Source organism: Microplitis mediator, chromosome 7 (assembly GCF_029852145.1).
Source record: "Microplitis mediator isolate UGA2020A chromosome 7, iyMicMedi2.1, whole genome shotgun sequence".
Taxonomy (NCBI): domain Eukaryota; kingdom Metazoa; phylum Arthropoda; class Insecta; order Hymenoptera; family Braconidae; genus Microplitis; species Microplitis mediator.
The window spans coordinates 14,972,279-14,983,792 of record NC_079975.1 but is presented as its reverse complement, the minus strand read 5'-3'; positions in this window follow the sequence as shown (position 1 = coordinate 14,983,792).

Below are 11,514 nucleotides of genomic sequence, written 5' to 3'. Positions count from 1 at the left end.
TCGTTATAAAAATCTCTGTATCGCTGAATATTGATCCTATGCATCGAACTAAGCGTTCTGAGCTTGGTCCGACTGATTTCAGATAATTAGGACAAAAGTTAAAAAATCGTGTTTTCGCGACCTAGAGAGTCGAAAAACCAAACTTTTTAGAAAAATCTCTGAATCGCTAAATATCGTTTGTATGCATCAAAATAAGCGTTCTGAGCTTGGTCCGACACATTTCTGATAATTAGGACAAAAGTTAGAAAATCGTGTTTCCGCGACCTGAAAATGCGAAAAAACCAACTTTTTAGAAGAATTTCCGAATCGCTTAATATCGTTCTTCTGCATCGAAATAAGCGTTCTGAGCTTGGTCCGACACATTTCTGATAATTAGGACAAAAGTTAGAAAATCGTGTTTCCGCGACCTGAAAATGCGAAAAAACCAACTTTTTAGAAAAATCTCCGAATCATTAAATATCGTCCCTTTGCATCAAACTAAGCGTTCTAAGCATGGTCCGACTGATTTCAGATAATTAGGACAAAAGTTCGAAAATCGTGTTTTCGCGACCTAGAAAGTCGGAAAAACCAAGTTGTTAGAAAAATCTCCGAAACGCTAAATATCGTTCCTATGCATCGAAATAACCGTTCTGAGCTTGGTCCAACTCGATGCTGATAATTAGGACAAAAGTTGGAAAATCGTGTTTTCGCGACCTGGAAAGTCAAAAAAACCAACTTGTTCTGAAAATCCCCGAATCTCTAAATATTGTTCCTATGCATCAAACTAAGCGTTTTGAGCTTGGTCCGACTCAATGCTGATAATTAGGACAAAAGTTGGAAAATCGTGTTTTCGCGACCTGAAAATGCGAAAAAACCAACTTTTTAGGATAATCTCCAAATCGCTTAATATCGTTCTAATGCATCGAAATAAGAGTTCTGAGCTTGTTCCGACACATTTCTGATAATTAGGACAAAAGTTAGAAAATCGTGTTTCCGCGACCTGAAAATGCGAAAAAACCAACTTTTTAGAAAAATCTCCGAATCATTAAATATCGTTCCTTTGCATCAAACTAAGCGATCTGAGCTTGGTCCGACTCATTTCGGTTAATTAGGAAAAAAGTTCGAAAGTCGTGTTTTCGCAACCAGAAAAGTCAAAAAAACCAACTTGTTATAAAAATCTCCGAATCGCTAAATATTGTTCCTATGCATCAAACTAAGAGTTCTGAGCTTGGTCCGACTCATTTCTGATAGTTGGGACAAAAGTTAGAAAATCGTGTTTTCGCGAGCTAAAAATGCGAAAAAACCAACTTTTTAGAAAAATCTCCGAATCATTAAATATCGTTCCTTTGCATCAAACTAAGCGATCTGAGCTTGGTCCGACTCATTTCGGTTAATTAGGAAAAAAGTTAGAAAGTCGTGTTTTCGCAACCAGAAAAGTCAAAAAAACCAACTTGTTATAAAAATCTCCGAATCGCTAAATATTGTTCCTATGCATCAAACTAAGAGTTCTGAGCTTGGTCCGACTCATTTCTGATAATTGGGACAAAAGTTAGAAAATCGTGTTTTCGCGACCTGAAAATGCGAAAAAACCAACTTTTTAGAAAAATCTCCGAATCATTAAATATCGTTCCTTCGCATCAAACTAAGCGTTCTGAGCTTGGTCCGACTCATTTCTGATAATTAGGAATAAAGTTCGAAAGTCGTGTTTTCGCAACCAGAAAAGTCAAAAAAACCAACTTGTTATAAAAATCTCCGAATCGCTAAATATTGTTCCTATGCATCAAACTAAGCGTTCTGAGCTTGGTCCGACTCATTTCTGATAATTAGGACAAAAGTTAGAAAAACGTGTTGTCGCGACGTGAAAATGCGAAAAAACCAACTTTTTAGAAAAATCTCCGAATCATTAAATATCGTTCCTATGCATCAAACTGAGCGTCCTGAGCTTGGTCCGACACATTTCTGATAGTTCGGACAATAGTTAGAAAATCGTGTTTCCGCGTCCTGAGAATGCGAAAAAACAAACTTTTTAGAAAAATCTCCGAATCATTAAATATCGTTCCTTCGCATCAAAATAAGCGTTCTGAGCTTGGTGCGACTCATTTCTGATCATAAGGACAAAAGTTAGGAAATCGTGTTTCCGCGACCTGAAAATGCGAAAAAACCAACTTTTTAGAAAAATCTCCGAATCATTAAATATCGTTCCTTTGCATCAAACTAAGCGTTCTAAGCTTGGTTCGACTGATTTTAGATAATTAGGACAATAGTTAGAAAATCGTGTTTTCGCGACCTAGAAAGTCGGAAAAACCAACTTCTTAGAAAAATCTCCGAATCGCTAAATATCGTTCCTATGCATCGAAATAACCGTTCTGAGCTCGGTCCGACTCGATGCTGATAATTAGGACAAAAGTTAGAAAATCGTGTTTTCGCGACCTGAAAATGCGAAAAACCAACTTTTTAGGATAAACTCCAAATTGCTTAATATCGTTCTAATGCATCGAAATAAGCGTTCTGAGCTTGGTCCGACACATTTCTGATAATTAGGACAAAAGTTAGAAAATCGTGTTTTCGCGACCTGAGAAGTCGAAAAAACCAACTTGTTATAAAAATCTCCGAATCGCTAAATATTGTTCCTATGCATCAAACTGAGCGTTCTGAGCTTGGTCCGACTTATTTCTGATAATTAGGACAAAAGTTAGAAAATCGTGTTTCCGCGACCTGAAAATGCGAAAAAACCAACTTTTCAGAAAAATCTCCGAATCATTAAATATCGTACCTTTGCATCAAACTAAGCGTTCTAAGCTTGGTCCGACTGATTTCAGATAATTAGGACAAAAGTTAGAAAATCGTGTTTTCGCGACCTAGAAAGTCGGAAAAACCAACTTTTTAGAAAAATCTCCGAATCGCTTAATATCGTTCCTATGCATCGAAATAACCGTTCTGAGCTTGGTCCGACTCATTTCTGATAATTAGGACAAAAGTTGGAAAATCGTGTTTTCCCGGCCTGATAATTCGAAAACCAACTTTTTAGGATAATCTCCGAATCGCTAAATATTGTTCCTATGCATCAAACTGAGCGTTCTGAGCTTGGTCCGACTCATTTCTGATAATTAGGACAAAAGTTAGAAAATCGTGTTTCCGCGACCTGAAAATGCGAAAAAACCAACTTTTTAGAAAAATCTCCGAATCATTAAATATCGTTCCTTTGCATCAAACTAAGCGTTCTGAGCTTGGTCCGACTCATTTCTGATAATTAGGAAAAAAGTTCGAAAGTAGTGTTTTCACGACCAGAAAAGTCAAAAAAACCAACTTGTTATAAAAATCTCCGAATCGCTAAATATTGTTCCTATGCATCGAACTGAGCGTTCTGAGCTTGGTCCGACTCATTTCTGATAATTAGGACAAAAGTTAGAAAATCGTGTTTTCGCGATCTGAAAATGCGAAAAAACCAACTTTTCAGAAAAATCTCCGAATCATTAAATATCGTTCCTATGCATCGAAATAACCGTTCTGAGCTTGGTCCGACTCGATGCTGATAATTACGACAAAAGTTGGAAAATCGTGTTTTCCCGGCCTGATAATTCGAAAACCAACTTTTTCGGATAATCTCCGAATCGCTAAATATTGTTCCTATGCATCAGACTGAGCGTTCTGAGCTTGGTCCGACACATTTCTGATAGTTAGGACAAAAGTTAGAAAATCGTGTTTCCGCGACCTGAAAATGCGAAAAAACCCACTTTTTAGAAAAATCTCCGAATCATTAAATATCGTTCCTTCGCAGCAAACTAAGCGTTCTGAGCTTGGTCCGACTCATTTCTGATAATTAGGAATAAAGTTCGAAAGTCGTGTTTTCGCAACCAGAAAAGTCAAAAAAACCAACTAGTTATATAAATCTCCGAATCGCCAAATATTGTTCATATGCATCAAACTGAGCGTTCTGAGCTTGGTCCGACTCATTCCTGATAATTAGGAAAAAAGTTCGAAAATCGTGTTTTCGCGACCTGAAAATGCGAAAAAACCAACTTTTTAAGATAATCTCCAAATCGCTTAATATCGTTCTAATGCATCGAAATAAGCGTTCTGAGCTTGGTCCGACACATTTCTGATAATTAGGACAAAAGTTAGAAAATCGTGTTTCCGCGACCTAAAATTGCGAAAAAACCAACTTTTTAGAAAAATCTACGAATCATTAAATATCGTTCCTTTGCATCAAACTAAGCGTTCTGAGCTTGGTCCGACTCGATGCTGATAATTACGACAAAAGTTGGAAAATCGTGTTTTCCCGGCCTGATAATTCGAAAACCAACTTTTTCGGATAATCTCCGAATCGCTAAATATTGTTCCTATGCATCAGACTGAGCGTTCTGAGCTTGGTCCGACACATTTCTGATAGTTAGGACAAAAGTTAGAAAATCGTGTTTCCGCGACCTGAAAATGCGAAAAAACCCACTTTTTAGAAAAATCTACGAATCATTAAATATCGTTCCTTTGCATCAAACTAAGCGTTCTAAGCTTGGTCCGACTGATTTCAGATAATTAGGACAAAAGTTAGAAAATCGTGTTTTCGCGACCTAGAAAGTCGAAAAAACCAACTCTTCAGAAAAATCTCCGAAACATTAAATATCGTTCCTTTGCATCAAACTAAGGGTTCTGAGCTTGGTACGACTCATTTCTGATAATTAGGAAAAAAGTTCGAAAGTCGTGTTTTCGCAACCAGAAAAGTCAAAAAAACCAACTTGTTATAAAAATCTCCGAATCGCTAAATATTGTTCCTATGCATCAATCTGAGCGTTCTGAGCTTGGTCCGACTCATTTCTGATAATTAGGACAAAAGTTAGAAAATCGTGTTTTCGCGACCTGAAAATGCGAAAAAACCAACTTGTTATAAAAATCTCCGAATCGCTAAATATTGTTCCTATGCATCAAACTGAGCGTTCTGAGCTTGGTCCGACTCATTTCTGATAATTAGGACAAAAGTTAGAAAATCGTGTTTTCGCGACCTAGAAAGTCGGAAAAACCAACTTTTTAGAAAAATCTCCGAATCGCTAAATATCGTTCCTATGCATCGAAATAACCGTTCTGAGCTTGGTCCGACTCGATGCTGATAATTAGGACAAAAGTTGGAAAATCGTGTTTTCCCGGCCTGATAATTCGAAAACCAACTTTTCTAGGATAATCTCCAAATCGCTAAATATCGTTCTAATGCATCGAAATAAGCGTTCTGAGCTTGGTCCGACACATTTCTGATAATTAGGACAAAAGTTAGAAAATTGTGTTTTCGCGACCTGAAAATGCGAAAAAAAACAACTTTTTAGTAAAATCTCCGAATCGTTAAATATCGTTCCTTTGCATCAAACTAAGCGTTTTGAGCTTGGTCCGACTGATTTCAGATAATTAGGACGAAAGTTAGAAAATCGTGTTTTCGCGACCTGGAAAGACGAAAAAACCAACTTTTTAGAAAAATCTCCGAATCGCTAAATATTGTTCCTATGCATCAAACTAAGCGTTTTGAGCTTGGTCCGACTGATTTCAGAAAATTAGGACAAAAGTTAGAAAATCGTGTTTTCGCGACCTAGAAAGTCGAAAAAACCAACTTTTTAGGATAATCTCCAAATCGCTAAACATCGTTTGTATGCATCAAACTGAGCGTTCTGAGCTTGGTCCGACACATTTCTGATAATTAGGACAAAAGTTAGAAAATCGTGTTTTCGCGACCTGAAAATGCGAAAAAACCAACTTTTTAGAAAAATCTCCGAATCATTAAATATCGTTCCTTTGCATCAAACTAAGCGTTCTAAGCTTGGTCCGACTGATTACAGTTAATTAGGACAGAACTTAAAAAATCGTGTTTTCGCGGCCTGAAAAGTCTTTAAACCAACTTTTTAGATCAATCTCCGAATCGCTAAACCTCGTTTGTAATCATCGAAATAAGCGTTCTGAGCTTGGTCCGACTCATTTCTGATAATCAGGAAAAAAGTTCGAAAGTAGTGTTTTCGCGACCAGAAAAGTCAAAAAAACCAACTTGTTATAAAAATCTCCGAATCGCTAAATATTGTTCCTATGCATCAAACTGAGCGTTCTGAGCTTGGTCCGACTCATTTCTGATAATTAGGACAAAAGTTAGAAAATCGTGTTTCCGCGACCTGAAAATGCGAAAAAACCAACTTTTTAGAAAAATCTCCGAATCATTAAATATCGTTCCTTTGCATCAAACTAAGCGTTCTGAGCTTGGTCCGACTCATTTCTGATAATTAGGAAAAAAGTTCGAAAGTAGTGTTTTCACGACCAGAAAAGTCAAAAAAACCAACTTGTTATAAAAATCTCCGAATCGCTAAATATTGTTCCTATGCATCGAACTGAGCGTTCTGAGCTTGGTCCGACTTATTTCTGATAATTAGGACAAAAGTTAGAAAATCGTGTTTTCGCGATCTGGAAATGCGAAAAAACCAACTTTTTAGAAAAATCTCCGAATCATTAAATATCGTTCCTTTGCATCAAACTAAGCGTTCTAAGCTTGGTCCGACTGATTTCAGATAATTAGGACAAAAGTTAGAAAATCGTGTTTTCGCGACCTAGAAAGTCGGAAAAACCAACTTTTTAGAAAAATCTCCGAATCGCTAAATATCGTTCCTATGCATCGAAATAACCGTTCTGAGCTTGGTCCGACTCGATGCTGATAATTAGGACAAAAGTTAGAAAATCGTGTTTTCCCGGCCTGATAATTCGAAAACCAACTTTTTCGGATAATCTCCGAATCGCTAAATATTGTTCCTATGCATCAAACTAAGCGTTCTGAGCTTGGTCCGACTGATTTCAGATAATTAGGACAAAAGTTAGAAAATCGTGTTTTCGCGACCTAGAAAGTCGAAAAAACCAACTTTTTAGGATAATCTTTAAATCGCTAAACATCGTTTGTATGCATCAAACTGAGCGTTCTGAGCTTGGTCCGACACATTTCTGATAATTAGGACAAAAGTTAGAAAATCGTTTTTCCGCGACCTGAAAATGCGAAAAAACCAACTTTTGAGAAAAATCTCCGAATCATTAAATATCGTTCCTATGCATCAAACTAAGCGTTCTAAGCTTGGTCCGACTGATTTCAGATAATTAGGAAAAAAGTTCGAAAGTATTTTTTTCGCGACCAGAAAAGTCAAAAAAACCAACTTGTTCTAAAAATCCCCGAATCGCTAAATATTGTTCCTATGCATCTAACTAAGCGTTTTGAGCTTGGTCTGACTCAATGCTGATAATTAGGACAAAAGTTGGAAAATCGTGTTTCCGCGACCTGAAAATGCGAAAAAACCAACTTTTTAGGATAAACTCCAAATTGCTTAATATCGTTCCAATGCATCGAAATAAGCGTTCTGAGCTTGGTCCGACACATTTCTGATAATTAGGACAAAAGTTAGAAAATCGTGTTTGCGCGACCTGATAATGCGAAAAAACCAACTTGTTATAAAAATCTCCGAATAGCTAAATATTGTTCCTATGCATCAAACTGAGCGTTCTGAGCTTGGTCCGACTCATTTCTGATAATTAGGACAAAAGTTAGAAAATCGTGTTTCCGCGACCTGAAAATGCGAAAAACCAACTTTTTAGAAAAATCTCCGAATCATTAAATATCGTTCCTATGCATCAAACTAAGCGTTCTAAACTTGGTCCGACTGATTTCAGATAATTAGGAAAAAAGTTCGAAAGTATTTTTTTCGCGACCAGAAAAGTCAAAAAAACCAACTTGTTCTAAAAATCCCCGAATCGCTAAATATTGTTCCTATGCATCAAACTAAGCGTTTTGAGCTTGGTCCGACTCAATGCTGATAATTAGGACAAAAGTTGGAAAATCTTGTTTTCGCGACCTGAAAATGCGAAAAAACCAACTTTTTAGAAAAATTTCCGAATCATTAAATATCGTTCCTTTGCATCAAACTAAGCGTTCTGAGCTTGGTCCGACTCATTTCTGATAATTAGGAATAAAGTTCGAAAGCCGTGTTTCCGCAACCAGAGAAGTCAAAAAAACCAACTTGTTATAAAAATCTCCGAATCGCTAAACATTGTTCCTATGCATCAAACTGAGCGTTCTGAGCTTGGTCCGACTCATTTCTGATAATTAGGACAAAAGTTAGAAAATCGTGTTTTCGCGACCTGAAAATGCGAAAAAACCAACTTTTTAGGATAAACTCCAAATTGCTTAATATCGTTCTAATGCATCGAAATAAGCGTTCTGAGCTTGGTCCGACACATTTCTGATAATTAGGACAAAAGTTAGAAAATCGTGTTTTCGCGACCTGAGAAGTCGAAAAAACCAACTTGTTATAAAAATCTCCGAATCGCTAAATATTGTTCCTATGCATCAAACTGAGCGTTCTGAGCTTGGTCCGACTCATTTCTGATAATTAGGACAAAAGTTAGAAAATCGTGTTTCCGCGACCTGAAAATGCGAAAAAACCAACTTTTTAGAAAAATCTCCGAATCGCTAAATATTGTTCCTATGCATTAAACTAAGCGTTCTGAGCTTGGTCCGACTGATTTCAGATAATTAGGACAAAAGTTAGAAAATCGTGTTTTCGCGACCTAGAAAGTCGAAAAAACCAACTTATTAGGATAATCTTCAAATCGCTAAACATCGTTTGTATGCATCAAACTGAGCGTTCTGAGCTTGGTCCGACTCATTTCTGATAATTAGGACAAAAGTTAGAAAATCGTGTTTTCGCGACCTAGAAAGTCGGAAAAACCAACTTTTTAGAAAAATCTCCGAATCGCTAAATATCGTTCCTATGCATCGAAATAACCGTTCTGAGCTTGGTCCGACTCGATGCTGATAATTAGGACAAAAGTTGGAAAATCGTGTTTTCCCGGCCTGATAATTCGAAAACCAACTTTTCTAGGATAATCTCCAAATCGCTAAATATCGTTCTAATGCATCGAAATAAGCGTTCTGAGCTTGGTCCGACACATTTCTGATAATTAGGACAAAAGTTAGAAAATTGTGTTTTCGCGACCTGAAAATGCGAAAAAAAACAACTTTTTAGTAAAATCTCCGAATCGTTAAATATCGTTCCTTTGCATCAAACTAAGCGTTTTGAGCTTGGTCCGACTGATTTCAGATAATTAGGACGAAAGTTAGAAAATCGTGTTTTCGCGACCTGGAAAGACGAAAAAACCAACTTTTTAGAAAAATCTCCGAATCGCTAAATATTGTTCCTATGCATCAAACTAAGCGTTTTGAGCTTGGTCCGACTGATTTCAGAAAATTAGGACAAAAGTTAGAAAATCGTGTTTTCGCGACCTAGAAAGTCGAAAAAACCAACTTTTTAGGATAATCTCCAAATCGCTAAACATCGTTTGTATGCATCAAACTGAGCGTTCTGAGCTTGGTCCGACACATTTCTGATAATTAGGACAAAAGTTAGAAAATCGTGTTTTCGCGACCTGAAAATGCGAAAAAACCAACTTTTTAGAAAAATCTCCGAATCATTAAATATCGTTCCTTTGCATCAAACTAAGCGTTCTAAGCTTGGTCCGACTGATTACAGTTAATTAGGACAGAACTTAAAAAATCGTGTTTTCGCGGCCTGAAAAGTCTTTAAACCAACTTTTTAGATCAATCTCCGAATCGCTAAACCTCGTTTGTAATCATCGAAATAAGCGTTCTGAGCTTGGTCCGACTCATTTCTGATAATCAGGAAAAAAGTTCGAAAGTAGTGTTTTCGCGACCAGAAAAGTCAAAAAAACCAACTTGTTATAAAAATCTCCGAATCGCTAAATATTGTTCCTATGCATCAAACTGAGCGTTCTGAGCTTGGTCCGACTCATTTCTGATAATTAGGACAAAAGTTAGAAAATCGTGTTTCCGCGACCTGAAAATGCGAAAAAACCAACTTTTTAGAAAAATCTCCGAATCATTAAATATCGTTCCTTTGCATCAAACTAAGCGTTCTGAGCTTGGTCCGACTCATTTCTGATAATTAGGAAAAAAGTTCGAAAGTAGTGTTTTCACGACCAGAAAAGTCAAAAAAACCAACTTGTTATAAAAATCTCCGAATCGCTAAATATTGTTCCTATGCATCGAACTGAGCGTTCTGAGCTTGGTCCGACTTATTTCTGATAATTAGGACAAAAGTTAGAAAATCGTGTTTTCGCGATCTGGAAATGCGAAAAAACCAACTTTTTAGAAAAATCTCCGAATCATTAAATATCGTTCCTTTGCATCAAACTAAGCGTTCTAAGCTTGGTCCGACTGATTTCAGATAATTAGGACAAAAGTTAGAAAATCGTGTTTTCGCGACCTAGAAAGTCGGAAAAACCAACTTTTTAGAAAAATCTCCGAATCGCTAAATATCGTTCCTATGCATCGAAATAACCGTTCTGAGCTTGGTCCGACTCGATGCTGATAATTAGGACAAAAGTTAGAAAATCGTGTTTTCCCGGCCTGATAATTCGAAAACCAACTTTTTCGGATAATCTCCGAATCGCTAAATATTGTTCCTATGCATCAAACTAAGCGTTCTGAGCTTGGTCCGACTGATTTCAGATAATTAGGACAAAAGTTAGAAAATCGTGTTTTCGCGACCTAGAAAGTCGAAAAAACCAACTTTTTAGGATAATCTTTAAATCGCTAAACATCGTTTGTATGCATCAAACTGAGCGTTCTGAGCTTGGTCCGACACATTTCTGATAATTAGGACAAAAGTTAGAAAATCGTTTTTCCGCGACCTGAAAATGCGAAAAAACCAACTTTTGAGAAAAATCTCCGAATCATTAAATATCGTTCCTATGCATCAAACTAAGCGTTCTAAGCTTGGTCCGACTGATTTCAGATAATTAGGAAAAAAGTTCGAAAGTATTTTTTTCGCGACCAGAAAAGTCAAAAAAACCAACTTGTTCTAAAAATCCCCGAATCGCTAAATATTGTTCCTATGCATCTAACTAAGCGTTTTGAGCTTGGTCTGACTCAATGCTGATAATTAGGACAAAAGTTGGAAAATCGTGTTTCCGCGACCTGAAAATGCGAAAAAACCAACTTTTTAGGATAAACTCCAAATTGCTTAATATCGTTCCAATGCATCGAAATAAGCGTTCTGAGCTTGGTCCGACACATTTCTGATAATTAGGACAAAAGTTAGAAAATCGTGTTTGCGCGACCTGATAATGCGAAAAAACCAACTTGTTATAAAAATCTCCGAATAGCTAAATATTGTTCCTATGCATCAAACTGAGCGTTCTGAGCTTGGTCCGACTCATTTCTGATAATTAGGACAAAAGTTAGAAAATCGTGTTTCCGCGACCTGAAAATGCGAAAAACCAACTTTTTAGAAAAATCTCCGAATCATTAAATATCGTTCCTATGCATCAAACTAAGCGTTCTAAACTTGGTCCGACTGATTTCAGATAATTAGGAAAAAAGTTCGAAAGTATTTTTTTCGCGACCAGAAAAGTCAAAAAAACCAACTTGTTCTAAAAATCCCCGAATCGCTAAATATTGTTCCTATGCATCAAACTAAGCGTTTTGAGCTTGGTCCGACTCAATGCTGATAATTA